The sequence below is a fragment of the Giraffa tippelskirchi genome, chromosome 8 (genome assembly GCF_054371585.1).
Source record: "Giraffa tippelskirchi isolate mGirTip1 chromosome 8, T2T-mGirTip1v1.2.pri, whole genome shotgun sequence".
NCBI lineage: Eukaryota > Metazoa > Chordata > Mammalia > Artiodactyla > Giraffidae > Giraffa > Giraffa tippelskirchi.
Genome location: NC_137282.1, coordinates 101,326,085 through 101,353,632, shown reverse-complemented (window position 1 = coordinate 101,353,632; position 27,548 = coordinate 101,326,085). Strand labels below are relative to the sequence as shown.

The following is a 27,548-nucleotide window of genomic DNA, read 5'->3' as shown; positions in this document are numbered from 1 at the left end:
AAGTCAGGAGTATGTGTGAGTCTGTATTTCTGTACTCTTGTGGGAACAAAGCTTTGAAGGTAAACACATCTTCACGGCAAACCTATTGTTATTTTCAGGGCCACAGGGCACGCCAAAAGCTTCATCCTCCAGCACACAGTTGAGTTTTCTGTTCGGCTTGTCTGAGCATGTCGGCTGCCTGGGGCTTTCTGGATAAACACGTGTTGTGAGTGGTTGCCATGATGTGAAGGGCAACAGGGGGAAGAAGCGTTGGCATGCTTCCTTTGAGAGCAGAGGTCTTGACCTGAGCTTGAAAGAAGTCTGCTAAAATGAATAAGAGGAAGTGACCTTGGCTTAGACACTAAAATAATTGGAAGAACTTATATTTTAGGCAGTGGTATCTGTATGCAGAGTTGGTGGGGGCAGGGGAGGGATGGTGGAAGTGAGGCCAGTGGATGTACAGAAAACTGCCTTCCCCCTCTAGATCACATCAAGTCCTGCCTGTGCGCTTCCCCATGGGAGTCCGGTTCTCTAGGCAGCAAAGGCTAAGTCATATATCGTGCCTTCTTCTGACCTTTGTGTTATGGACTCACGCCTGCTCCCTGGATGATTCTGCTCCTTAGGAGGGGCAGTATCTGCTGGAACAAAAGGCAGTCGTGGTGCAATGCCTCTTCTTCCTCAGGTCCCCTACCCTTAGCAATCCAGGCTGCCTGTCTCAGAGAAAAAAAAGGTGATGGCATTGCACGGGGTCCCAGCGTCAGAACCATGCTACAAACTCGACGAGTGAAGTGTTGGTTTACCCCCTTTGGAGCTTGACGTGAGGTAGGGAAGGCAATTCCTTGTTTCAGTTAAAATGAGAACTCCATATACCACTTTCTGCTGTAATAAGAGTTGTAGTACTTATATGAATCACAACACTGAGCTAGGTTCTCTAGAAGAGCAAAAGATGAATATCAGGGCTTCTTCCTTTAAAGGAACTTATGATCTGGTTGGGAAGAAGGGGTTAGGACACCCAGACAATTAGTAAAGCATATTATGTGCATGAGCCCCTGGTGGCTCAGACAGTAAAGAGTCTTCCTGCAATGCAGGAGACCTGGGTTTGATCCCTGTGTCAGGAAGATCCCCTGGAATAGGAAATGGCAACCCACTCCAGTATTCTTGCCTGGAGCATCCCATGGACAGAGGAGCCTAGCAGGCTACAGTCTATGGGGTCACAAAGAGTTAGGCATGACTGAGAGACTTCACTTTCACTTTCATGGTGTGTGTGTGTGTGTGTGTGTGTGTGTGTGTGTGTGTTCAGTCATTCAGTTGTGTCTGACTCTTTGTGACCCCATGCACCATAGCCCGCCAATCTCCTCTGTCTATGGAATTTTCCAGGCAAGAATACTAGAGTGGTTTGCCATTTCCTTCTCCAGGGGATCTTTCCAACCCAGGGATCGAACTCACATCTCTTGGGTCTCCTGCATTAGCAGGCAGATTCTTTACCACCATGCCACCTGGGAAGCAGCCCCACAAGCATTGGGTACCTACTGGCTATTGTCAAGTGTGACAGTATTGAGCCCCATGGAGGTCAGCAAGAGGGAGATTGGTAAGGGCTGAACTTATTGGAAAAGGCTTCAAGAAAGTGACACTTGGGAAGGGGCTTGCACATTGTAGAACAGTAGAGACAGACTGTGTGTGTGTGTATGTGTAGGGAGAATGGGCAGCATGGGGAGTGCCAGCAGAAGCCTGTTTGGGGAAAGAGCCAAGGGAGCTAGAGCGGCGCTCATGATTATCACTTTAAAAGTTTGCTGGTCTGTGTGAATGAGGCCCCAACAGGATCTCTGGGCTTAGACTGCTCTCTAAAGCTCTGCATCTTGTTGGAAATCTCCCCTCAGAAGACTCACCAGTTCCGCTCAGAGTCTGCTTTCAGCAATTTGACCATCTCAGAAGCCCTTCTATCTTGACTTCCCTGCCAATAATTGAAGATCTACTATATCCCTAGTATTTTATCATTTTAAAACTTATGTTTATTAGGGAAATACATGCATGTGGTAAAAAGAAAAATCACATGGACGAGTATAGGGTAAAAAGCAGTAATATTTCAACTTTCTTTTCTCCATCCCAGTCCACTCATCAGAAGTGACCTCTTAAGTTGAGGACTTTGAGTTCAACTCTCCTAATGACTGATCCATACCTCTAAGTAGTATACTTCTATTTCTTGATCTTTTTTTTTTAAATTAGGCAATATATGTTAAATCTTAACTGTGAAAGACCAAGACTTAGTTCACTTGTATTTTACCTCATCTCTCTACACTTAAAGTATTTGATCTTTGTATTGTTTATTTTTGAGTTATTTTATTAGATAACATTGTGATATTAGGTACTATATTGATCTCTATTTCCCATTTTATCCTTTTCATTATTTATCTCTATTCCATTCTTCCCTTGCCAGCTCCCATCTCATCTCAGCCATGTCTTAATTTTTACTTTGTTAACATGGTTAACATTTAAAACTGTCTTGAAACCATAAAGAACTCTTATGTGCTTTTGCTATAGATTGAAAACCAAAGAATAGAACTGGCATTAATATAACCATGTGAATATTGTTCATGGCAAAGCCAAAGTTGTATGTTAGGATTGCATTTTCTTCCTTATGAGCCCAATGAAACACCCTCTGGGCTACTTAAGATACAATTGTTGTAGCTTCAAGGTCAAAACTGTTCTCTTCCCTTACATTGCAACAATTGCCTAAAGCCATAGAATGCTTCATAAGTGAACCATGAATTTGTCAAACATCTTTTGACTGTTGCTTCTATTGCCTCCCCCACCCCGCCCTGGAGTTTCTAATGGATTTGTATTGTCCATTTATATTGAAAAGAAAAAGATTTCCTCTGCTCAGAAGATTTTATGGAGGAAGGTCTTCTGCTTGGTCACTGTACAGGTCCCGGGTACATTCCCCACGGCTTAGCACTGGGGTGAGCAGGCCAGGAGTTGCTCTTCAGGTCAGAATGAAAGTGAAAGTGTTAGTCATTCAGTCATGTTGGACTCTTTGCAATCCCAAGGACTATAGCCTCTGTCCACAGAATTCTCCAGGCAAGAAGACTGGAGTGAGTTGTCATTCCCTTTTCCAGGGTATCTTCCCGACCCAGGGATCAAACCTGGTCTTCTGCATTGCAGGCAGATTTTTTTACCATCTGAGCAACCATGAGGAGGACAAATCACTGGGCAAGACATTCAACACAGAAATTTAGCTTCTTCCAATCAGTATTTATTCAGTTTACTTAAACACTTTCCTTAAAAATCTCAGAATTTTTGCCAGGGATAAATGCTAGGCTGAATATAGAAAGAAAGGAGAGGAAAGGGGAGATGACACTCCCTAATATACCCATTTTGTGTTTAGACCTTCAAAGGATCTCCTTGTTAACTCAACACCTGACCGTCCCCCTCTGTCTTAACTGCTTAACTGCCTGCTCTGAGCTTGGAGCCTTGCAGGGGCATACTCTGGGCAGGTTAGGCTTTCCTTCCTCTGCAGCCTCCTGAGTCAGATGTTTTGGGATGTGGATCCATATCACTGCTTCATGTATCAGCATGCTCCCGTCCTCTTCCCGTCTTCCAGGAATTTCTTGAAATGTCTCATCCATTAATTATCCACTTTCCCATTTTTTCGGGGTTCAGAAAATGAGTAGGTATAAAATTCACTCACCTTCTTGAGCTAGAAAAGTCAGACCTTCCTTCATGGTGCATCTTTGTCCCTTTACCTCTAAAACATTTTAACTCTTCACTTTAGTTTTCTATTTGCTGCTTTAACAAATTACCCAAAGGGAATGGCTTAAAACAACACAAATTTACTCTCTGACAGTTCTGGAGGCCAGAACTCTGAAGTGAGTCTTAGAGGGCTAAAATCAAGTTGTAAAATCGAGGTCTGGTTCCTTCCTGAGGGTCTAAGAGAATCTGGTTTTTTGGCTCCTCCAGTTTCTGGTGGCTTCAGGCCTTCTTGGCTCCTGGCTGCATGGTTCTAGTTTCTTGCTTCTGCTGTCAAATTCCTACTTCCTCTTCTCTGGTCAAACCTCCTTCTGCCTTCCTCAGATAAGTATACTTGTGGTTACATTTAGAGCCTGCTTAGATAATTCAGGATAATCTCCATCTCAAGATCCTTAATTTAATCACATTTGCAAAGTCCCATTAGCCATATAAGGTAATATCCACAGGTTCTAGGTAAAAGAACCTGGAGCCATTTTTCTGCCTACCGTAGTCTTCTTTGATTTCTCCATTTCTATTACCATATTCATCCAGTCAGTAATCAAGTCCCATGGCTGGATTCATCTACTGGCTCTCAAATCTGAATGCACATTACAATTACCTGGAGAGCTTTAAAAAGTACCACAGTCCTGGGCCAAGAAAGTGAGAAGTTCTGGGGAGTCAGATTTCGATATTATTTTTTAAAAATTAAAAAAAAAAATTGGAAAATATTTCAAACTTAGAGAAACATTGCAAGAAAAGTACAAATAATTCCCATATACTCTTGATTGTTTACATTTTGCACCATTTTCTTTAACATTCTCCTTTTATTTTTTTTCTGAACCCTTAGAGAGTAAGTCCTTCACCCCAAGAGTTCTTCAATATGTATTTCCTAAGAATAAAATCAGTCTCTTTCATAACGACAGTGCCATTACCATATCAGGAATTTAACATACAACACATTTTACTTTTCCACCAAGAATGTAAGTGGTGACATCAGGATTACAACACCTGCTTTTTTATTGTTTCCATTTTCCTGGAATATCTTTGCCCAGCTCTTTATTTTTAGCCTTTCTGAATTATTTTGTATTAAGTGTGTTTCTTTCTTTTAAAAAAGTACTTAATTTAATTTATTTATTTGACTGAACCAGGTCTTAGTAGTAGCATGTGGGATCTAGTTCCCTGACCAGGGATTGAACCTGGACCCTCTGTATCAAGAGCACAGAGTCTTAGCCACTGGACCACCAGGGAAGTCCCTAAGAGTAAAATAGAGCAGTTAGTTGGCTCTTACTTTGTGATCCAGATAGAGAATCTTCACAAACGAGTTAAGCCTTATACATCTTTATTGATAAAGTTGATATGTTTAGGCCTAACTCTGCCATGTTATTTTATTATTATTATTTTTTATGTTACATTTGCTATGCTTCTTTACATAATCTGTTTTGTTTTTAAATTACTTTGGCATTAGAATTTTATATATGTATATATCAATATATATATATTCCCCATCTATATATATAGAATTATATATATATTTACATATATATATGGCCATTCTGAGCATATATATATATATATATAGGTTTTTATTTTTAAATAAATTTATTTATTTTTAATTGAAAGATAATTGCTTTACAATATTGTGTTGGTTTCTGCCATACATCAACATGAATCAGCCATAGGTATACCTATGTCCCCGCCCTCTTGAACCTCCCTCCCACCTCTCACCCCATCCCACACCTCCATGTTGTCATAAAGTACTGGTTTGAACTCCCTGAGTCACACAGCAAATTCCCACTGGCTATCTATTTTGCATATGGTAATGTACATGTTTCCATGCTACTCTCTCCCTTCTTCCCACCCTATCTTTGTGCCCCCCTCCCATGTCTTCAGGTCTCTTCTCTATGTCTGAATCTCCATTGTTGCCCTGCAAATAGGTTCATAGTACCATCTTTCTAGATTCCGTATATATGCATTAATATACAGTATTTATTTTTCTGTTTCTGACTTACTTCACTCTGTAAGGCTCTAGGTTCATCCACCTCATTAGAACTGACTCAAATGTGTTCCTTTTTGTGGCTAACGTTCCATCGTGTATATGTGCCACAGCTTCTTTTTCCATTCGTCTGAGATGGACATCTAGGTTGCTTCCATGTTCTAGGCATTGAAAATAGTGCTGCAGTGAACATTGGGTGCCTGTGTCTTTTTGAATTATGGTTTCCTCAGGGTATATGATCAGTAGTGGGACTACTGGGTCATATTGTAGATTTGTTCCTAGTTTTTAAGGAATCTCCATACTGTTCTCCTGAATGGCTATATCAATTTACATTCCCACCAACAGTGCAAGAGGGTTCCCTTTTCTCCACACCCTCTCCAGGATTTATTGTTTATAGATTTTTTGATGATGGCCATTCTGGCCAGTATGAGGCTCATTGTGCTTTTGATCTGCGTTTCTCTAATAATGAGCAATGTTGAGCATCGTTTCACGTGTTCATTAGCTATCTGTATGTGTTCTTTGGAGAAATGTCTGTTTAGGTCATCTGCTCACTTTTTGATTGGGTTGTTTGTTTTTCTGGTATTGAGTTGCATGAGTTGCTTTTATATTTTGGAAATGAATTCTTTGCCAGTTGTTTCATTTGCTTCCCCATAAAATTATACACACACACACACACACACACGTTTGTTTTAGAGATTATCTTCTTACTTATACCTTTTAAAAATGCCCTTAGCCACACCCATTAGGGTGGCTACTATTGATAAAACAGTAAATAAGAAGTGTTGGCAGTGATATGGAGAAGTTGTACCCTTGTAATGGGATTGTAAGATGGTGCAACTGCTATGGAAAACAGTATGGTGTTTCCTCCAAAATTTAAAAATTGGACTGCCATATGATCTAGCAATCCAATTTCTGGGTATATATCCAAAAGAATTGAAAGCAGGGTTTTAAAGAGTATTTGCATATCCATGTTCATGGCTGCACAATGCACATCAGCCAAGAGGTGGAAGCAACTCAGATGTCTGACAGATGAATGGGTAAATAAAATGAGATATATATCACTCATAATAGATACAATGCAGCCTTAAAAAGGAATGAAATTCTGTCACATGCTATAACATGGATGGACCTTGAGGACATTGTGCTAAGTATGTGCTAAGTACCAGCCACAAAAGAACAAGTACTAGAGGATTCTACTTACATGAGGCATCTAAAGTTCACAGATGTAGAAAATAGAATGGTGTTTCCTAGAGTCTGGGGTTAAAGGGGAATTGTTGTTCAATGGGTACAGAATTTCAGTTTTGCAAAGATGAAAAGGTTCTAAAGTTATGTTTCACAAAAATGTAAGTATACTTACCACTATTGAACTGTACACTTAAAAATGGTTAAGATGGTAACTTTAATGATATCTGTTTTTACAATTAAAAAAAATGCTGTTAGCTCCCTGTTTATAATTTAAGCTTCTCTATCTGGTTTCTTTTTAGTATAAACTCAAATAAATGGTATTCTTTTGTTTCCACCTACTGTATATATAATAGTTTGATGAGTATATGTTTCCCAGGATGGCCCTAGTGGTAAAGAATCCACCTGCCAGTGCAGGAGATGCAAGAGACACACGTTCAATCCCTGGGTTGGGAAGATCTCCTGGAGGAGGGCATGGCAACTCACTTTAGTATTCTTGCCTGAAGAATCCCATGGACAGAGGAGCCTGGTGGGCTACAGTCCATAGAGTCACAAAGAGTCAGATACAACTGAAGTGACTTAGTATGTGCATGTGCATTAGTAGGGCTTCCCTGGTGGCTTAGTGGTAAAGAATCTGCCTACCAATGCAGGAGACACAGCAGCCATGGGTTCCATCCCTGGACTGAGAAGATCCCCTGGAGAAGGAAAGCAACCCACTCTAGTATTCTTGCCTGGGAAAGTCCATGAACAGAAGAGCCTGGAGGGTTACAGTCCATGTGGTCACAAAGAGTCAGCCAGGACCGAGCAACTTAGCACACACTCATGCATGTGCATTAACAGTTCTAAAAACATCTCAGATGACTCTAAATATTATGTAACTAGAGCTGATAATCACTGGGCAATTCTCCCATCACTCCTTTCTCTTTCAATCTTGCATCATCATTCTAACCCAGCTTTCATTATTCCTCACATGTTGTAAACTTCCTTCTCTGGCTTTTCTTGGATTGTCTGTTCAACCCTCTCTAAATACTATAATCCAGAGCAATCTTGCAAAAGTTCCACTTTGTGTTATGTTTGCCACTCAAAGTTACCAAGGATCCTCTTCTATTGCCTCAAGGTTGGAAGAGGTGAATTGATTTGAGTTCCAGCAGGGACACTTATCAGTTATGTGACCTTTGTTAAATAACTAAAAAAAATAATTAATTTATTTTAATTGGAGGATAATTACAATATTGTGATGGTTTTGTGAAATAATTTAAGGGGCCAATGCAGCTGCTGGATCATCAGAGATTTCAATTAACATCCTTCCGTTCTTCCTTTGCTAAGCTCTCGTATTCCATTGTTCCTTCTGTCCACCCACTCCCCCCACCCGCCCCCCTAACCTCCCTTGTTAACTCTCACAGCCATCTTGAGGTTTTAAAACCAGACTTACCTCTGAAAACAAAATTCAAGTACCCTCTCTTGCCTAAAACAGTTCGGTCAGAAATAACGCTGCACCCCTCTCATCATCCTCAGCACTTTCTCTAACACGTGGAACCTTTTAGTGGCTTGTGTTCTGTCTTTTCACAAAAGTGTAAATGAAGTTAATTAAAAGGAAACAGGAATCCAAGGGGCAGGTGACGGAGGGAGAAAACTGGGCATTCCCTATCAGAGATTTGAGGAATTACATCATTTGCTTCCATACATGCGGCCTTGCTTGAACACTCATGGTCCCGTGTCACCCATGCTCCCTGTGTCTTTTGGCAAGTTACACATTGTACAAAACTCTTCTGTTGCAAGCTCTTTGTAGGCAAAGTCTGTGTCTTAAAGATCTCTGTCCTTGATACAACATTATAGGAAAGCAATAGGACCTAGGCGTCTAATGATAGCTGACACTGAATGCTTACTATCTACTTGAACTTGTTCTAAGTGTTGTGGTCTGGGCACAGGTTGAGAAAGAATTTCCAGACATAAGGCAGAATGAGAGGGAAATAAAGTTTATTAGAGTGGGAGATGCTGTTTGAACAGTGAGTCAGCTCAAGGGAGAACTGACATTGAACAGGGGTCCTTAGTCCATTTTTATACCCAGGGTAAAAGGAGTGGGATAGGGGTCTTGTGGGTCATTTGCTGATTGATTGAGGCAGGTATACTGAGTGGTGGGGGCGGGGGGAGAGTAAGGCAGTTATCTTCTCTCTATGGAGTAGGAGGGGAGACAGGTTATACTGCTCAGGAGGACCTGAAATCCATTAATAGTTACAATATGGGAGAGAGAAGGACGATAAGGGTTTGGTTTTTCTGTTTCTGCATCCCAAGACCCTCCTTGGTTTTATCTGCTCTTTCATCCTTGGGTCACCACATTACTCCCTCTCTTTATTTTTAGGGCCAATTCTTTGGCCCCTTTTGATACCCTGCTCATGTCTAACTATCTATCTATTTCTCTTCTCAGGTATTTGGGAACCCAGTCTCAGGGGAAAAGGGGCGATGACCACTCTGGCTTCTTCAGGCTGTACAGGGGCATCATGGGCCTCTGGGTTCCCTTTGCCTGCTCTCTGTCAGGGTGTATTAACAGAGGGAGATGAGAGTCCATGGAATGATAAGGTGACTTGTTTCAGTATCGTGAAGGTGTTTGTTGGTCAGGGAATATTCTTGTCATACTACCACTTGGAGATTTGTTGTATTCTAGAAGAAATAAACTTAACAAGAAAGTTAAAGGTACATGGCCCAAAGATTAATAGAGGTAGAAAAGTTGCTCAGGGGCTAGCCAGGAGAACCAGGACCAGGCATTGGTTTGTGACATTAGTGTTTCTCTAGGTACGAGAAGAGGCAAGAATTTGGGCTCATAAAATCTTTACCTGAAAGCATCTGACTATGTGAGGTCTGGTTCTTGTGGGTTTTCCCCGGAGCACAGAGTGCCTTATTTCTGATCTCTACCCTGAACTCCTTTCAGAGGATGTTGAAGATCAGCAGCTTGCAGTGGTCATGAAGTAATCCTTGTAGAGGCAGCTGGCAAGTGCCAACTTCCAGTCAGCAGGGTTCATTCATAACCACATATTTGACCATGCTTTGGGGGCATTTCATGGCCATTGTGTCCCGCGGTGCTGGGAAGGCTCATTCCCAGGTTTAACAAAAATTCTATTGACAGGCCACTCAGTGTGCTGTTATTGGACCAGGACTTGTGAGTAGCAAGAGTCTCTGGACCATTCCTGTCTTACTAGCCCCTTGGTCCAGGAAAATATTCCCTCTTGTTGCTTCTTCCCATATCTAGAGTTACATTATTACAATCATTGATCTCATATGGAAGGCATGTCAGCATTTTATCACAGGCTCAGTCACACATTTGGTAACGTAAGAAACAATCTTCTGAAACAAGAGACATAGAAAATAATACAGCTAGCAGTTATTAGTAAGGTCACAAATAAGAATTATAAGTCAAGATCTTTCATTAGGTAGAGCCCAGTATATCTCAGGTCATCTGACTTCGTTTGTTAAATAACTATAGCCTGGTGTTAATCTCCTAGTTGTGCATCATGGAGCATCTGATCTCTATCCAAAGATACGCTACTGAGAAGCTTTAGAAACAAACTTAGAGTGTCCTTTTTAATAACTTAATTAAATCTGTTAGCAATATAACATAACAACAAGGAAATATCTCAGAAGTGAGTCTTAGTAAACACTAGACCTTAATTGACAATCCTAGAATCTTAGTTTAACAACAAACAAAACTTAATATTCAGTGAAACATGATTTTTTTCATTGTGAGGACATTAACCCTGTAGCCAGGGAAGGCTTTAACCCATCAAATAAAAATGAGGTTTGTCAGGGAGCCGGGAAAAGCCATGTGAACATTTTGGATTTCCCATAGCCCTGACTCTTTGATTTACAGCTATTGTTCACCCATTTTTAATTCCTTGATTTAGGTGTAGACTGTTGCCATGTTTTAAGGACATCCGAATAGCAAAAGTCTAACCATGAGGGCTTATTTTTTGTAGAAGCAAAATGAACTTCATCTACATGTACCATAATCTTAAATAATGCTTCTTTACCAAAGTAACAAAAGATTTTAAAAACAAATATAAATCACTTAAAGGCAAAGAAATTAATAATCTGTTGTCAAAAGCTTCATTCTAAGAAAGCTTTGTTCTCTTAACATAGCAAGTAGACTAAATTCCAATCTCTTACCAGTTTACCAGATAAGAAACAAAATTTGTTTATCGCTTAATCTTAGAAAAGTATTTTTCAGAGACGAGTCTTGGGAGTTTGGCTGTTACTCCGAACCTGATCGAGAATGGCTACTCTGATCTATGTTGATAAGGAAAATGGAGAACCAGGCACCCATGTGGCTCCTAAGGACGGGCTGAAGCTGGGGTCTGTGCCTTCAGTCAAAGCTTTAGATGGGAGATCTCAGGTTTCAACACCACATGTTGGCAAAATGTTTGATGCTCCACCAGCTTTACCAAAAACTGCCAGAAAGGCTTTGGGAACGGTCAACAGAGCTACAGAAAAGTCAGTTAAGACGAATGGACCACTCAAACAGAAACAGACAACTTTCTCTACCAAAAAGATAACTGAGAAGACTGTTAAAGCAAAAAGTTCTGTTCCTGCCTCAGATGACACCTATCCAGAAATAGAAAAATTCTTTCCCTTCAATCCATTAGATTTTGAGAGTTTTGACCTGCCTGAGGAGCACCAGATCGCACACCTCCCCTTGAATGGAGTGCCTCTCATGATCCTTGATGAGGAGCGGGAGCTTGAGCAGCTGTTACACATGGGCCCCCCTTCGCCTCTGAAGATGCCTCCTCCACTGTGGGAGTCTAATCTGTTGCAGTCTCCCTCAAGCATTCTATTGACTCTGGATGTTGAATTGCCACCTGTTTGCTATGACTTAGATATTTAAATTTCTTAGCACTTTATAGTTTGGGTATGTATTAATAGTTGGTATTAATAAAGCAATTCTTTATTTAAAAAAAAAAAAGAAAAGTATTTTTCATAAATCTTGAAGTAGCAGTATTCCTGCAGAGGCATCAGAGTGAAATCATAAAAGGCATGTTTAAAATCTGATTAAACTGCAACTGACAAAGTAACCTGGTCATTGCTGTGACTTGTAACACTTTAACACGGTAACTAGAATTATAACTGACAACATTTTATCAGGGCATATCAGATCTATATGAATTCCACATAATTTTAGGATATCTGTATTAGTAACATCAATCATACAGTATAACCTGAGAATATTTTATCACTCCTTCCACAGTACTTCCCAAGTAATTTAATGTCCAATGAACCCAGGTAGTTTAATAGCTCTTTGGGATGTCTCAGGGGCCCTCTGAAGCATCCCAAAGTTAGCTAGACGTCAAGTTATTTGGGAAGTTTTGTCAATAAATATCAAACGGTTTTATAACACTCAGTCAGATAGAATCATATAGATCACCATGAAATTATATATTCACTTAACCAAAGTAACAAAGAAGATTTCAAAGGTAAACATAGAACAGATTACTTCAGAGGTAAAGAAACTTAAGATCCATTATCAAAGGCAGTTTAGTATCTCAAGAAAGCTTGTATTGATACACAGAACTCTTTCCTTGGGGTGCACTTTCCATCAAACCTTCTTCTCACTTTCTGTACCCATTACTTTGTTCTCCCATCCTGAAACAGCCACCTGTAAGTCAGACCTACTTCCTTTTCCCTTCATAAAATGTAATTTCATTCCTCATACCTTCTTTACTGAAAACACATATCGTACTTTCCTTAAGCAACCAAGAACTGACCTTTATATTAGCATTCTATAGATGGTGAACATAAATACCAGTGAAATTTTCTAAAAAAATTCTAGAGAACATCTCAGGATGGCCTCAAACATTATTCATTGGTAGTCCAAAATCTCTTTAGTTTCTGTGTAAGAGGAAGTTGGTGTTAAGTAGCGAATGTTTCACAATCTTATTTTATTTGGAAGTGACCTAGCTATTCAATAAACTTCCGTCAGTTAGTTAAGCGCTACCCTAGAAATTCAGGTTACCAAAATCTAGAGAGACTGTTTAGACAGACATTTCTAAAGTATAATTATTCTTAATAGAGTTTATCCAAAAGCTCATACCTCATTTGCATTTTTTTTGAAGTTTCTTCACTTGAGGTACTTTCCTTGCTGACAAACTTGTAACAGATATAACAATATCTAACTTATAATAAACCTAGGCACAATGAAAATACTATGCTTAATGTTAATGACTCTTAGACATGTCTATATTAGATTAGGAAACAAACATTAATACTAGATATTTAATATTGACAATTTCCCAGTTCAAGTGAATCTGATATTCATTTAGGTTAATTTCTCTTGTATTTAGAATTGTCTGATTTATAACAGCTTACTTTTCTTTAGGCCAATTAAATTAGAACTCATTTACTTCAGCAATATTAAAAAAAAACCCAAAAGACACACACTGAAATATACATAAATCCAGGCAGATCTCATAGTTTTCTGCTTGATATTTAATATGTCTCTTTGACCCTCCCACCCCCCGCCTTTTTTTGAAGTTCTAATTTGCCCAAGGCCGAGGTCTCAGGCAAAGTGGGCTGTGTATTTCAGGGACATGGAAAGGGTTAACTTCAAGCTTTTCCTTAGGCAGTCTTTTTAACAAGCTCAGTTCAGTTCAGTCACTCAGTTGTGTCTGACTCTTTGCGACCCCATGAATTGCAGCACGCCAGGCCTCTCTGTCCATCACCAACTCCCGGAGTCTACCCAAACCCATGTCCATCGAGTCAGTGATGCCATCCAACCATCTCATCCTCTGTCGTCCCCTTCTCCTCCTGCCCCCAATCCTACCCAGCATTAGGGTCTTTTCCAATGAGTCAACTCTTCGCATGAGGTGGCCAAAGTATTGGCGTTTCAGCTTCAACATCAGTCCTTCCAATGAACACCCAGGATTGATGGTGTTAGGATGGATTGATTGGATCTCCTTGCAGTTCAAGGGACTCTCAAGAGTCTTCTCCAACACCACAGTTCAAAAGCATCAATTCTGCAGCGCTCAGCTTTCTTCACTGTCCAACTCTCACATTCATACATGACCACTGGAAAAACCATAGCCTTGACTAGACAGACTTTTGTTGGCAAAGTAATGTCTCTGCTTTTCAATATGCTATCTAGGTTGGCCATAACCTTCCTTCCAAGGAGTAAGCGCCTTTTAATTTCATGGCAAGCTAGTTGTTTTTAATTGCATATGCAAAAAGAACTGGTTTTGAAGCAGAGAGGAGAGTTTTTAATCCTTCAGGCTTTTGAATATAGGAGAAAGACCTGGATCAAAGGGAACCTCAGAATCCTTTCCTAGAGATTATGTGGATATGAAAGGTCAAGTAAGGGTCGTCTAGGAAATCTGATGGAGAGAGACAGAGAGGGACAGGAGATAGGGAGGCAACAGAAAGACACATGCAGCATGAGCCCCTCAAGTCCGGATTCTGACTGAGGGCCATGAAGGACTGAACATAAGGAAATTCTGAGTCCTTTCCCTGCTTTTGGTAAAAGCTAGTGTGCCATTCAGAGGCCATTTTTTTGGGTCCTCCAGTTTGTATTGTGGCCAGGCCTTTTGCAGGGTCAAAATTTTTCAGTTTCTGAGAATGTAGCCAAGGGGTGAGTGTGAGAGAGGCTCCCGAGACGTACCAGAACCCATCCTTAACCTATATGCCATAGAATGGGGGTACTGAGAGTCACCAATTGGCAAAAAGGCTTCTCTTTTTGTCTCAGTGACGTCGTCTCCATGCAACTAATGGCACAAAGATGGCCAACCGTCCCAACAGTCGCGTCTGACAGTGAGAGGTGACCTCTGAGAACCGTGTAGCTCACCACACTAAGTGCTATACTTTAAATCCTCACAGTACCCATATAAAGTGAAATCCATTATTAACTTCATTTTTTCTAATCTTAGGCTTTGAAACTGAGGTTCAGAGAAGTGAAGAAGCTTGTCCAAATTTGGGCAGCAAGTCTCTGGCCAAGACTGAGCTGGGGTATGAGACCGAACGGTCTGTCTTCAGAATTCATACTACCCTGCCTGCTACTGCCTATCACTGATGGACTAACAGTTCAGTTCAGTTCAGTTCAGTTGCTCAGTCGTGTCCGACTCTTTGCGACTCCATGAATTGCAGCACGCCAGGCCTCCCTGTCCATCACCAACTCCCAGAGTTTATCCAAACCCATGTCCATCGAGTTGGTGATGCCATCCAACCATCTCATCCTCTGTCATCCCCTTCTCCTCCCGCCCCCAATCCTTCCCAGCATCAGGGTCTTTTCCAATGAGTCAACTCTTCGCATGAGGTAGCCAAAGTATTGGACTTTCAGCTTCAACATCAGTCCTTCCAATGAACAACCAGGACTGATCTCCTTTAGGATGGACTGGTTGGATCTTCTTGCAGTCCAAGGGACTCTCAAGAGTCTTCTCCAATACCACAGTTCAAAAGCATCAATTCTTCTGCGCTCAGCTTTCGTGAACTGTGAACTTCCAGATGTTCAAGCTGGTTTTAGAAAAGGCAGAGGAACCAGAGATCAAATTGCCAACATCTGATGGATCATCGAAAAAGCAAGAGAGTTGCAGAAAAACATCTATTTCTGCTTTATTGACTATGCCAAAGCCTTTGACTGTGCGGATCACAATAAACTGTGGAAAATTCTGAAAGAGATGGGAATACCAGACCATCTGACCTGTTTCTTGAGAAACCTGTATGCAGGTCAGGAAGCAGCAGTTAGAACTGGACATAGAACAACAGACTGGTTCCAAATAGGAAAAGGAGTACGTCAAGGCTGTATATTGTCACCCTGCTTATTTAACTTATATGCAGAGTACATCATGAGAAATGCTGAGTTGGAAGAAGCACAAGCTGGAATCAAGATTGCTGGGAGAAATATCAATAAGCTCAGATATGCAGATGACACCACCCTTATGGCAGAAAGTGAGGAAGAACTAAAGAGCCTCTTGATGAAAGTGAAAGAGGAGAGTGAAAAAGTTGGCTTAAAGCTCAACATTCAGAAAACTAAGATCATGGCATCTGGTCCCATCACTTCATGGCAAATAGATGGGGAAACAGTGGAAACAGTGTCAGACTTTATTTTTGGGGGGCTCCAAAATCACTGCAGATGGTGATTGCAGCCATAAAATTAAAAGACGCTTACTCCTTGGAAGGACGGTTATGGCCAACCTAGATAGCATATTTAAAAGCAGAGACATTACTTTGCCAACAAAGGTCCCTCTAGTCAAGGCTATGGTTTTTCCAGTGGTCATGTATGGATGTGAGACTTGGATGGTGAAGAAAGCTGATGGACTAACAAAATATGGTCATTTAATTACATGCCTGCAAATTATAATTGTTTATATTTTTTTCCCAGATGTAGACCATATTGATATTTTCTGTTTCACTGAATTCCTAAGCAAATGAAAGTCAATAATTCCCTTAGCGTTGATCAGGTAGACTGGAGTGCCTTTTGGGGTCAGCACCTATGCATTTTAAAGCTGACCCTGCCACATACTTGATGTATGGCCTTGAACAAGTCACTTAACCTTTCTTGTTTCTCATCTCCAGCTTCTATCAGTGGGCATTTACATAGGATTTTGTTGCCATAGTAATACAAAATAATACTGACCTATCTCTCAGGAGTGAGTGTCATGGGGATTAACTAATTTACAGCTGTGAAGAGCTTTCAACATATGAACTGCTAGACAACAGCTAGATCGTAAAGAGAATTTAAAACACCATGAGCTTGTGGAGCATGCCCATTTGATGCCCATCATTATATGTTTAACTATTACCATTACTACTCATAATAAACTTTTATGAGGTACTTTAGGTGGTTGAAGTGTTTTTATGAGAGCTAATTAGTTGTTCCAACCAGTTCTAAGCGGTAGGTCAGTATTTTTATCATCCCTATTTTGGAAATTACATTAAATTAGTGCATGCATCATTAAAAGAATCTTAAACTTTCAGATATTTAAAAGCATTCTGTGATCGGAGACAATTCTCACACAGCCATCACTCCTAATACAAAGCTCCCGTGTAGGGCAATGGGCATGGATTATGCATGTGGTGCCAATATATAATGTTGGCAAGTCTTTCTAATTTTAATTGTTTTGATGCTTGCATATTAAATGGGTGGTGATCCTTGTGCTGGGTTCTTTTGTGTATCACTCGGTGCATTTCGGAGAAGGCAATGGCAACCCACTCCAGTACTCTTGCCTGGACAATCCCATGGACGGAGGAGCCTGGTAGGCTGCGGTCCCTGGGGTCACTAGGAGTCAGACACGACTGAGAGACTTCACTTTCACTTTTCCCTTTCATGCATTGGAGAAGGAAACAGCAACCCACTCCAGTGTTCTTGCCTGGAGAATCCCAGGGACGGGGGAGCCTGGTGGGCCACCATCTATGGGGTCACACAGAGTCGGACACAACTGAAGCGACTTAGCAGCAGCAGCAGCAGGTTGCATTTCAGAAAGTTGAACCCATTCTAGATAGTTTAAACAAATTACTACAAGAAATTGGTTACATGTGTTTTGGATGAGTTATAGGAAGAAATAGAATTAGGTGCTGGGAGAACAATTAAAAAGAAGAAGTCATATCCAGAAACTAGTAACTTCAGGAATCAGTCTCATTTCCAAGGCCTGGGGGAAACAAAAGGGAGGAGGTCAGGTTTGTGGAGTCCTGGAGCATCAGTTGCTGCTGGGCTAGAATAAGAGAGAAGCCCTACTGCAGGAGCTAGACTTACAAAGGGAGATAGCCACCTCCAAAGATGCTGCCAGAGCACTAAAGAATAGCTTCTCCTCTGCTCCTACCTTCTGATCTTGCACCAGTGTTTCCTATCAGTAGAAATTAATAGGGGGAGGGGAGGGAGGCTCAGGAAGGCAGGGATATATATATATATGACTGACTCACGTTGCTGTATAGCAGAAACCAACAGACAATTGTGAAGCAATTTTTCACCAATTAAAAAATAAAAGCTAAAAAAATAGGAAGTTTTGGGCAAGGGCGCCTGGGAAAAATGGTTGTAGATTTGTAACTTTAGCTTCACAGATTTAGATGGAGAAGGATGGATGCAGGGTTGAGAGAGAGGAGGTAACTAGCCTGTCTCATTAAATTCACTAATTTTTTTCTGGTGATCAAGGAGATTCAGAAGCTTCCTTCAAGACCTTTATACCAGCAAGTTGTAGACCTGACTATTCAAGCGCAGGCTTGCCAACTCAAAGTGTAATGTATACTCCCAGGGCCACACTCCATCTCTCTCTTAGTGCGCTCACCTTTCCAATGGGGCTGCAGAGACAGGTGGTAAGAATGTTCATCTCTACCTGTCTCTAAGGGCAGAATGAGGATTAAATTAGATTACATTCCTAAAAGCACTTGTTAATCACCAATACAACTCACAAATGAAAACCAGTATTGTTATTTGTAAATAATTTTTGCAGAAATATCTATAAACAGAAGTCCAAGATTAAAGTGAGATTTTATTACCAATCTTTTCAACTCGAGCCTCAACAAAGGTCCCCTTGCTACAACCGCCCCCCTCCCGCAACCCCACCCCCTGTTGTTTGAGCCAACAGAGCAAGGCCAGTTCTGGTTCAGAAACAGAGGAAGGTTTTTTTCTTTGTGCAGAGGATGGAGAGGTGGGAGTTCCCGCTCTGGAGCAAATGCTCTTCCCACAGGCCTTTGGTGGGGGGGCGCATAGCTGCTGTATAAGGATATCTTCAGTGTTTGTGGGAGGGGGCAGGGCTCGCCCCAGAGCTGGCGCAGCTGTAGCTGCTCAGCCTCCAGGTGGCAGTGCGGGAGTAGCGTCTCCGCGCGCGCCCCCTGCCGCGGCTGCCATCTTGGACCTGGGCGCCCCGGTGGCTCACCGAGCTGAGGAGCTCTGAAGTGCTGGGTGTGAGGCCTCTGCGTGTGACCCCCAAAGAGCAAGTGGGAGTAGTTGAAGCACAAAGGATAAAGAGGTTAGACTTTACTCCCAGATTCTATTTTTATTTTCTGGGAGTTGCTAATGGGCTTTGGTGTTGACTGTTTCTCTTCACTTTAAAACGTTAAGTTGGATCACCTTGTGTCTGGACTGTGGCTGATAATGGAGTGTGTGTAGGGACCGTCTTTCAGTTGGTAGTTGCTTTTTTTGTTGGGTTCAAGTGGAGCTGAGGAATTAACTTTTACTGGAGGCTTGAAATTTGCTTGTGGCTTTTAATTGATCCTGACAGGATTTAGAAAATGTTGCCAGGTTTCAGTCATACAATACTTATTTTCAAATAAGCATTGCTATTTTATTATTAATAATACCATTGCATAGAAAAGTTACTGATATATAACACATGTTCATTAAATAGTTGGTTAGAAACAATTAACAGATATCTAGACTTCTGATTTTCACTCTGTGAGTGGGCATGGTGGTGTATCTGAGGAAATATTCTTGACTGGGTAAGCTGAGGCCAGTTATTTACCTCTCTGAACACAGTGTGAGTTTGAGGATAATTGTGATAATGTGTGCTAAAGTGTTTGGTAAAATTTAAAGTGCTGTCCCAGTGTTAAGGACTACAGCCAAATTATGTTGCTGCCTCCTGGACTGTATAAAAATATGGCTTCGCAAACATTGAAGAATCCTTATGAGGAAACAAGACTCTGCAGCATCCTTTCATCTGTCATTCCCCAATGTCATGAACTGTACTTAGTGTTTATGCCCACCCTTCCCCATTGGAGACAATGAAATCACTCTTATGGCTGTTGTTTTCCCAAGTAACAGCCTTATCATTTGTATTGCTCTGAGGAAGGCTATGTTGGAATCATTCATCCCAAATCCCTGTTTTTCATCAGTCACTTTTTGGCTGCAGAACCCCATGGAGGAGACAATATCCAAATTGCTTTCAATCCAATAACTCACCCCAGACAACAATAAAAAACAATGACAGCAAATCTAAACCCAAGCACTTGATGTTAAGTGACCCATGCACTGGAAGGTGAGCAACCATTTGCTGGGATCCTTGTACCACCTTAGATCTGTTTGTTTAAGATGCTAGGCAATGGACTATGGTTGTCATCTTTGAGAGTTTTTTCTTTTCTTGGAAGTGATCCAACTACTTTCTCTGTGTAGGCTTGAGACTGTGATCCTCTTTTTGTTTGAGCTGGATTGGCAGGGACTCAAACTTTGTTATCTCTTTCTTCTCTTGTGGCCTGAGTGTTGAGGCCACTCAGGGCCAGAGGCATATTTTAAAATGAGGTCTAGGGCTAGTCTGCCTCCTTTTGGTCGGAGCCCATTAGTCTGGGCAGGAGAGTCCATTCTCCTGCCCAGACTCATATCCTGGTCAGCAGCTGATCTTGATACATTTTCTTCTGACTAGTGGTCCTAATATGGACTGGAAGAGGGTCCCACAGAACCACGTGATTCCTGATTTTCTGGGCATCCCCTTTCATGTGAATGAACAGTGCACAGGAATGCTGTATTATGCAACAATGATTGAGTGTGCATTTGCATTGATTAGAGAAAGGTGATGAACAAGAATGACCCCATTAAATTCCACCCTCAATAGTTGATGGATTGAGAGAGAGCTGTGGGAGAGATGGGTTTGACTTCAACTTCTCAATACCAAAGTTACTTCAGAAACAATTTGTGGGTAAATAATACAAGTCTCCAAAATTAGTGTGCTTACTAAAAGGCAACTACACCCAAAGGAAGCATTTCTGTTTAAATTTAATTGATTTAAAATTAGTGTTCTCTTTCTCTTGATGGCGCCATTCTTGTTTACTGGGAAAACATTTGTAGCAAAACACATACTGCGTGTGTACCTGAGAATTGATATTCTCACTGGCAAATACGCTCCACCATGGAGCCTGGATACATATTTGCCTCAGAGACCTGAACCACTCTGAAGGAACTGTTCAAGTCTCCCAAGGAAACACTATCTTTGCTTGACAAGAATGATGCTGATGTTTAAAATCACCTTTCAGATCATTCCTAAGGATGTTCCTTGGCCTCTCAAGCTACTGAACTTGTGGACAATGGCAGAAAATATTCTGTTAGGAAAATGTTAACTGTTAAGCTGTATTGTTGGTTCTCCCCCTTCTTTTCCAGATTGTTGGGGGGATGGAAACTAAGGGAAGACAGGATAATTGGTTGTCTAGTAAGGACTGTTTACTAGAAACAAATTTTTGTTTTCATAAACCCTCTGTTGCTTCTTCATCTGAAAGAAGGAGAATATTCTTTAGGAAATTCATAGCATGCAAAGACTTCTAAGAAATGGGTGATAGATGTACATGAACATTTTAGATAAAGGTTGTAATTTACCTTTAGTTCTTATTCTTCTAACAGTTTAAACACAAACATATGTGTGAATGTGTATGTGTGTGTTTCCTTTTTACAAATGTGATGCTTGTTAATTGTGGAAAATAAGAGTAAATAGAAGAAAATAAATGTCAGTCTTAATCTTACTACCCAGAGGTAATTTTTTAATGTTTCCTATACCTATAACCTGCAGTGTAATATGTTAATAACAGATGTAATATGTTAATAAAAAAGGATCCCATATATTCTTTTATCATTTACATATCCTTATATCCTTTACATAATTTTAATTCACTTTCATTCTTTATATTAAATGTATTTCCATGTTCCATGCTTTACATTATTATATTAATAGCTTTGTAAAATTTTATCATGTGATATATTGTTCCCTAGAGGAAGAAATGGCAACCTCTCCAGTGTGCTTGCCTGGAGGATTCCATGGACAGAGGAACCTGGCAGACTACAGTCCATAGGGTCACAAAGAGTCAGACACAACTAAGCATTCATGCATGTTGTTGTCATTCAGTTGCTAAGTTGTATCCAACTCTTTGAGACCCCATGGACTGTAGTCCATAGTCCACCAGGCTCCTCTGTCCATGGGTTTCTCCAGGCAAGAATATTGGAGTGGCTTGCCATTTCCTCCTACAGGGGATCTTTCTGACCCAGGGTCGAACCTGCATCTCCTGTATTGGCAGATGGAATCTTTACCACTGAACAGCCAGGGAAGCCTCATCATATGCTATACCATTCCCCTATTGTTAAATATTTAGAGTACTTTGCAATTTTTCCAAACTCTAATGTTTTGGTAAATATCCTGGAAGCTGAGCTTGGGTGTTTCTTTAAGATAAATGGCTATAAATGGAACGTCTGAATCAAATGATATGCAGAATTTTTAGACTTTTGATATGTATTGTTAAATTTCCATCCATAAGTGTTAGGCCAGTTTTATTTTATCACCAGAAGTCTAAGAGAGTGACTATTTCTTCAAATCTTTACCAACATTAGGCATTTAAAAATATCTTTTCAGCCCTATGGAAAATATATAGACCACTCAAAACTAATGCAACAGTAAGAGGAAAACTAACAGAAACATAATTGATGTTTGTTATGGACTGAATTGTGGCCACCCCCTGCCTCAGTTTCATACTTTGAAGCTCTAAACCACCATGTGACCATGTTTGGAGATAGACTTTTAAGGAGGTAATTAAGGTTAAATGAGGTCATAAGGGTCGGGCCCTAGTCAGATAAGATGAGTGTTCTTTTAAGAAGGGTAAGAGACACCAGAGAGTGCTCTATACACACAGAGAAAAGGTCGTGTAAGGACATAGTGAGAAGGTGGCCCTCTGTAAGCCAGGAAGAGAGGCCTCACCAGACACCAACTTTGTGATGTCGCAGGAAAGAAAATGGGGCGTGAGAGGATGGACATATCCTGGGTCACATCTGAGCCCCTGGGATGGTCGCCAAGTGTGGATTCTTGGCTTTGCCCAGGAAAGAATTCAAGAGCGAGCCACAGTAAAGTGAAAGAAGGTTTATTCAGGGAGGAAACATACTCCATAGACAGAGTTTGGGCCGTCTCAGAAGGCAAGAGAGGCAGGAGAGGTCCCAGGGTTATGGGGTTTCAGCTGTTATAGGGGTGGGTAATTTCATAGGCTAATGAGTGGGAGGAGTAGTCCAGTACTTTGGGGAAGGGGTGAGGATTTCCAGGAATTGGGCCACCATCCACTTTTTGACCTTTTGTGGTCATCCTTGGAACCATCATGGTACCTGGGGAGTATCATTTAGCCTGCTGATGTGTTACAATGTGCATATACTGAGGCTCAAGGTCAAGTGTAAGGTGAGTCCATCACCTTGGATCTAGTTGGTTCTGATCAGTTTATGTCGTGTCCTTGGGCTGTGTCATTCTTGTAAAGGTTGTGCCCTGTCCCCTTCCTGTCTCAGTGAGCACCTTGATCTTTGACTTCCAGTCTCCAGAACTGTGAAAGAATGTTTCTGTTTTTTAAACCACCCAGCCTGAAAATCTTGTTGTGGCAGCCTGAGTTGACTTATACAGTACCTTTGTAGATTCTTGGCAAAGCTCAGGCATTTGGTATGGCCAGAGGCCACTAAGAGATATTTAAAAAGCACAGAAACAACACAGTGGAAATGCTGACTCAAGAACACTGAGATAATGTAAATGGAAGTGGAACTCTGAGCTAGTGATAACTGTTATTAAGGTGATTACAGAAAAGAGTGCCTCCTGCCCCAATGTGAAAACCATGCAGGTACCTCATTTTGCAGGCATATCTTGGAGATATTGTGGGTTTGGACCACAGCAACCTAGAGAATATCACAATAAAGTGAGTCACACAACTTTTTTGATTTCCCAGTGCATGTAAAAATTATGTTTACACTATACCATAGTCTATTGTCTATGCAATGGCATTATCTAAAAAAATGTACATACCTTAATTAAAAATACTTTTATTGCTAAAAAAAGTCAAATCAGTAGTAACCTTAAACATTGTTGATCAGAGATCACCATAACAAATATAAAAAGAATGAAAAAATTTTGAATTATTGCAAAATCACCAAAATGTGACACAAAGACACAAAGTAAACAAATACTATTGGAAAAAAGCACTGACCGACTTGTTCAACACAAGCTTGCTTCGAACCTTCAATTTGTAAAAAACTTAGTATCTGCAAAGCAGAGTAAAGCAAAATGCAATAAAACAAGGTATGCCCATATTTGTTTATTTTTTAAATAGAACTGAAAGGGCTCCTGCCTGTAGAGCAGCAGAGTTGAGAGCTTTTCCTTTTACTTCCTCCTGTTATTCTGGCTACCCTTGCCTAAGAAAAATCTGTATATAACCTAACATAATATCCGTATTTTACTGATATAAGTCCCCTATATATCAAACATATATAAACTAGTTGGTGTTTTAGACATATATTTCATAGAAGAACTGATTGTAACCCACTCCTTGACCTCATTTTCCTCAACCGTAATTTAAAGAGGTTGGGAAATATCAGTTGAGTTTTAAATTTGTGCTTTGAATAATACCTAAATGCTTGATTCTCCCCTGGGACAGTATCAGTTGGACTGCGGGGCTGGGGTTGGTTGGGGTATAAATGTAGCTGAGATCTGGTACCCTCTCCTTCCTTGCTTTAAAAGAACAGCTCTGCTGTTTATTTGTTACAGATGATTTTATTTGGAGAAAAGATCTGTTATGGACGGGCTTCCCTGGTGGCTCAGGTGGTAAAGAATGCAATGCAGGAGACCGAAGTTTGCTCCCTGGGTTAGGAAGATCCCCTGGAGAAGGGAATGGCTACCTACTCCAGTATTCTTGCCTGGAGAATTTCGTGGACAGGGAAGCCTGGTGGGCTACAGTCCATAGGGTCGCAAAGAGTCAGACACAACTGAACGACTAACACTCTTTTCACTTTTATGTTATGGACTGAACATTTGTTTCTCCCTAAAATTCATATGTCGAAATCCTCACTTCCAAAGTGATGGTTTTTGGAGGTGGAGCCTTTGGGAGGTACATAGGTAATGAAGATAAAGCCTTCATGAATGAGATTATTTGTACCTTTAAAAAGGGTACCCCAGAGAGCTCTCCTTCTCTTTTCTACCATGTGAGGATACAGTGAAAAGACTGGCACCTGCAACCCAGGACTAGACCACGTTGATGCCCTGATCTTGGACTTCCGGTCTCTAGAACTGTGAGAAATAAATGTTGTTTACAAGTCACTCGGACACAACTAAAGCAACTTAGCAGCAGCAGCAGCAGTTGTCTGTGGTACTTTGTTATAACAGCTTGCAATAATTAAGTTCTTTCATCTTAAAGAACTTAAAAATCTTAGGACAGGCTGATATTAAGTTTCCTGCCAATTGTAATTCTGTGATCTCTAAAATTTATTACTTGTGTAAGACTTTGCATAGTTTATAACACTCTTAAATGTACATATTCTTACCTAGTCTATTCACTATCTATTCACTCCTTGAAGTAGTGTGGAGGTAACCATCACTCTGATTTCATATACTTGGTAACATTAAGTGACTTCTCAAGGTCTTACAACTAGATAGAACTAGAATTTAAACTCAGATCTTCTGACTCTGAACTTCATCATTTCCCCACTACTCCTGTGAGAAGGAGCTATGAGTTACATTCTTAGAAGCTATAAGGAAAATAAGGAATAGAATAATCCTAATATTTAAAAGTCCAATTAAAAAGTATAGTAAGGTACATGTGTTTTTATTTTTCAAAAGATGATTCTTTAAGATTTTTTTTTCCATTTATTCATCATTGTTTTTAATCTTAGTAAGAGTTATGTCTTTTTGGACATAGGGTCTACAATGGTCATGACTGTGAATCTAGTGAGTTTGAATAGAAGCCCATCATTTTAAGAACTGCAGATGTGGACTTGGGCAGACGTGAATTGGGAGTTTGGGACTGATGTATGTGCACTGCCAGATATAAAGCAGATAGTTAGTGGGGACTACTGTATAGCACGGGGAGCTTAGCTTGGTGCTCTGTGGTGACCTAGATGGGTGGGATGAGGGGCGGTGGGAGGGAGGGGATATATGTATACTTATAGCAGACTCATTTTGTTGTATAGCAGAAACTAACACAGCATTGTAAAGCAACTCTATCTCCAATAAAAACTAAAAACTAAAAAAAGAATTCTATTAATCAGCATACTCTAATTACAAATAAAGATTCCAAGGGAAAAGGTGTCCTGAATTTTGAATTTGCAAACTTACATTTAGTAATTGGCAAACATTATCTCTTCCCAAAATGCTTAAGACCTCTCTTTTCCAGTCTTTATATCTTCTTCATATCCAGTAACAGATTATGCTTTCCTCCCTTCAGTTCCATCAGCTTTTATTTCATGAAATATAAATTTTGCATATTGTCAAAGGATTTACTTTATTATACTCATTTAAGCAGACTGTTTTCCAATTTCTACCTACACCCACATGAATTGACTAGAAGAGCCTTCATTGTTCTTCACCAGAGTCCTTCAATTTGGATGTCAGTCTGTTTACTGCTCAAAAACGGCTATCTTTGAACTAAATCCTCAGGTTGTGCTGCTTGCTAGCTGACAGTGACTCTTATGTACTGCTTACCTATTTTTGGAATAAGATCATTGTACTTCAGGGCCCCTCATAACACTTTGCTGCAGGAAAGACTGCTGTTCTTTTGTTTACTTTCTGTAGAGCCATAAGAAGGCCCATTGAACACAGAGTAGTCCCTGCCTCTGACTGTGGCCCTTTCTGTCCTCATCTCTGCGTTTCTGTCTCTTTTGCTCTTTCTCTGACCTCTTCAACACATGCATTCCCAATCCGGGCTGCAGGGAGCTTGAAGAAGAAACCAGAATTCAGCTCTGATTTGTCATTTCTCTGGAACATTTGGTAGGCAGCATGGTATGTGTCCCAGAGATGGATGTACATTTTCCCTCTCCTGAATTTGGAATAATCAAAGGAGGCATTCCTCCATTTAGCTGAGAGAGCAAAAGCCTGGAGCCAAATATATCTTCTGATTTTATGGATGCACAAACCCGCAAAAGCTTAATGGAAAGGAACTTGGAAGGAGAGGAAGATGGTCAAATTGCTTTAGGCTCCCTGCTTGATTACTTTTAGGTACTGGATACATGTGTCAATTTGTGTGAGTGATTTAATGGTTTCCCTTTATGACACTGTTAATCATCATAATTATAGTAACTTACATCTGTGTAGTGCTTTACAGTTTTCAAAGCATTTTTATATCCATTATCTAATCAGGTCTCACAACAAACTGGGGAAGATACACTTGCCAAAAGAATGGTCTTTTTGCTGGGAAAGTCATTGTTCTTGAGCACGCATCTTCAAGAAGGGATGCATGCAGGATGTTGGGGGAGAAAGGAAATGCTAAACCAGGGAAAGTCAGCTGAATCCAGAGGGGCTGGGCAGATTATCACCCTGTGCCTGGGAATAACAAGCCTTAAATCAATATAATAAAGCATCACTTTAGTCCCACTGAATTACTTTGCTGAACAAAGGGTTACATCCTACACACCAACCTTGAATTTGCACATTTCTGACCCAATGAGTATCAGTGGGAGCTTCCTTGTCTTACCCACTGATATCAGTCTTTACCTAGTTCTTGTTATTAAGTACATGATTTCCTTAGCAACTACTCCAGCTCTAGAAGACTTTAACTCTCCAAAAACTTACAGCTTAATTCCTCCAGATAAGGCTGGTGGTGATTGGAACAACTCCCATGTTTTTCTTTCTTGTAGGCAGCTGTAATGTAGTCCCAAGACTCGAGGTAACCTATACTTATAAGCAATGGAACACTGAAACTCCTAATTTCTCTCTCTCCTATGTGAACATCTTCTGCTTATCCAACCCTGTAATATAGACAGGTAACTACTAGCAGTTCTTAC

At 40.6% G+C, this 27,548-nt stretch overlaps 1 long non-coding RNA gene, 1 other non-coding gene and 1 pseudogene across 3 annotated transcripts; 1 reads left to right on the top strand and 2 right to left on the bottom strand.

Annotated features, from left to right (window-relative positions):
• Nucleotides 1-4,877: 4,877 nt before the first annotated feature.
• TRNAK-CUU (transfer RNA lysine (anticodon CUU)) lies at nucleotides 4,878-4,950 on the bottom strand. The gene has a single exon. It is a non-coding gene; the product is annotated as a tRNA-Lys (tRNA).
• A 6,162-nt stretch (nucleotides 4,951-11,112) lies between these two features.
• Nucleotides 11,113-11,833, top strand: LOC145516839 (securin pseudogene; annotated as a pseudogene). Its single transcript, XR_014061802.1, has one exon. The product of XR_014061802.1 is annotated as a securin pseudogene (transcript).
• Nucleotides 11,834-23,311: 11,478 nt separating this feature from the next.
• On the bottom strand, nucleotides 23,312-26,769 carry LOC145518916 (uncharacterized). Its single transcript, XR_014063454.1, has 3 exons — nucleotides 26,443-26,769; nucleotides 25,885-26,002; nucleotides 23,312-23,456 (listed from the first exon to the last, which is right to left on the bottom strand). It is a non-coding gene; the product is annotated as an uncharacterized LOC145518916 (long non-coding RNA).
• Between the last annotated feature and the right edge of the window lie 779 nt (nucleotides 26,770-27,548).